Below are 3152 nucleotides of genomic sequence, written 5' to 3' on the forward strand. Positions count from 1 at the left end.
TAAGAACATCTAAAAGAAGGTCCTTCCAAATGGGGTACATAAACAAACAAAACAAAAACTTCATATAATAAATAGGCTCACTTCTAATAGGAGCAATAATCATTCTGACATGATCTCTTCAGGCTTTAAAAGCCATACACTTCTCAAAATAAATATAAGGCGCCAATAACATATATAAAAAGAAATAACCTTCAACACCAGCCCTCCACACAAATCCCAAAATCTTTAGGTCGGGGGAGATCTCTGTACACACTTAAACTCAACTTCGAGCCCTGCTAAACTGCCCTTTTGTTACAAATTTTTCCTTACCTGGAATGTCAAAAAGCAATAAGTGAGCCACAAGGCTCAGCAAGCATATGAAAAGTAAGAGGAAATAATGATACGATTGTTGTATAAGGCATGCATAACATGAGAGTTCAGAGAAAAAACACTACCCGACATATAGAGTCATTTTAGATAATGCCTTCTTCATTAAATAATGCTTTAATATATCATGATTTCCTTACTTATTAACAATTCACAAACTTCACCATGGGATAACATTCACACACTTGATACCATGGTGCAATGCACTTTATTAACATAACTTATAGCATAAGAAAATACATGATACACATGCAAAGGAAAATGTGGACAAGCTGCCTTGATAGGATATCTCATTTTCTTTCCTTCTTTCTTCCTTACAAACGAATCACCCTTTTTGACATTTCTTTTTTTCAAATGAACTGCCTTTTTGACATTTCTTTCTTTACTAACGAACTATCATTTTTATCATGGCATGCCTTGGGGATATCCACTTACTTTCTTCCACTCAAAATAATAGGCACGTTAAGGCAATATATATATATATATATATACATACATATGCATACACATTCAAGCATCTTCACAACTTCACAATAACATGCCTATACTCACCCACTAGGATTTTAGGCCACATTACATCATGATCATGGATATGACTTCATTCACATCCATATATGGCTTATTCAGGAATTTAACATCCTATTACAATAACCGAGATATGTTGACAAGACACTAACAAGGCCAGATCTTATCCATTTTTTTCCCATAATATTCCAAATCGAAGCTTATCAAGTTAGGGTTATACTAAAAAAATAGATCTCAATTTAGACTTCTATATCAAAAGTTATGGCCAAAATAGTGCAGCATGCATAGTGCTATTAGGAGCTGCCAAGTCGACTTGAGGGGAATCTAAGTCGAATTAGGCCAAGTCGACTTGATCTCCTAGACGAGTCGACTTGGCTGAGAACAGGGAGAAACGACGAAAAAAACTAGCTTCGGCCGAGTCGACTTAACCCATAACAAATCGACTTGACGCAACCAAAATGCATGAATTGGACACAAATCACCCAAAATCACCCATGGCTAAACCCCTAACCCCCAAGTTGCCATTCTTCAAAGAAAATATAGGGAAAAACAAGCCCCCATAGAGACCAGAAACAAAACTCAATGAAAGCCATTGAAGGAGACCCACAAATTTTAAGAAACATGAAGAATAACTCATCTAACTCAAGCTTTTAAAACACCATTTAAGGTATGAGAAATATGAACTTTGATTAAACATAAGGATATAATCTACATTAATAGATATGAGAAATGAAGATGGATGTTTGCCTTTAAATTGAGAGATCAAGAAGATGAAAAACTTGCCTAAGGTTACAGACATAGCACTTGAAGCTTGATTCTTCACCAAGAGAAAAGAAGAATGGATGAAGAAGAAGATGATGATGAAAAAGAAGGACAAGAAGGAAGAGGGCTGCTGAGAGAACCAACGAAAAAAGAGAGAGAAGAAGAATAATAAAAATTGGAGAAGAAGCAAGAGGGCATGGCTTGCCTCTCTCGCTAGCCACCTAACCCACCAACCTTGCCCCATTTTTCCATATTTGCCTTTTACACTCACACACACAACACTTACTTTATTAAATCCCTTTTGGTCTTTTGGCTTCATTTTCATTTTCTTATCCTTTATCTTTAATCAATAATTATGCACACAATATAAATATATAATTTATTTACCAATACCCACTTTTACTTATGGCCCAATCCCATTCAAAAGCCCATTTCATATTAGGCCTATGGAATTATTTAACCCACCACTTCCATTGGGCTTTAAATACTTGGCCCAAGCCTACTTTATAACACAATTTATGTCTTAAATTTTACACACACACACACACACGTTAATTTACTTTCAAGCAAATTTTTCCCAAAAATATTATTTTTAATTAATTGCCTCTTAACCACAAAGAAACATTTTATATCATTTAACCTCTTAATCACCCATAAATTATTCTTGGCATCTAACAATTAAGGCCCACATGAAATGCATTACACAAAAAATATAATTATTATCTAAGACCCATTAAAAAGGTCATTACAATGGAGGCCTCTTGTGGGCCAACCTTCGTCATTCATGGTTGTTGTCCTCATTGTTCGGTGGCTCTTTAGAGATCTTTCCATGTTCTCTCATGCCTTTATCGCTATGGGGTGCATGTGGTTGATATCTCATATTTTTATTTTATTTCCACATCACATGTTTGAGGTGGTTGTGGCTTTGTTTCATTTTCTAGTGTGAGTGTGGGTCTATTTCTTTGTGTTTTTCTTTTTTTTGTGAGGTCTATCTTGATGGTCTTTTGTAAACATTAGTGTGTTTTTTTCATGTTAATGTATTTTTCATTTATAAAAAAAAATCATATTTTTTAATTATTAAGAGAGTACAATAAATTAATTAATCTATTTAAATACTATAAACTAGTCATCCATGTGGCATGTCACTCACTAAAATAGGTGCATTTATATACGTGCTAATATTTCGTTATCGTAAAAATTTAAAATAATAATTAATATACTAAATTTTAATATTTTATATATTAAAAATTAAGACACTATATTTTTTAATCCGCGGCCTACTTATTAAACCAAATTTAAGGGAAAGAACGAATTTTTCCCGCGGAAACGCCCGTAGAATCATGGCTGGCGCATTGCACCGTCCATCCGAACCCGATCTCATAAGCAGAGCAAGAGGGCATTTTCGTTATTTCCTTGAAGATGAGTGGCAATTTGGAGCCATCGATCTCCTTTATTTATTTCCCCCTCCGCGATTTTTCACCTCTCATTTTGCGCTGAGG

This window comes from Diospyros lotus, chromosome 9 (assembly GCF_014633365.1).
Source record: "Diospyros lotus cultivar Yz01 chromosome 9, ASM1463336v1, whole genome shotgun sequence".
Classification (NCBI taxonomy): domain Eukaryota; kingdom Viridiplantae; phylum Streptophyta; class Magnoliopsida; order Ericales; family Ebenaceae; genus Diospyros; species Diospyros lotus.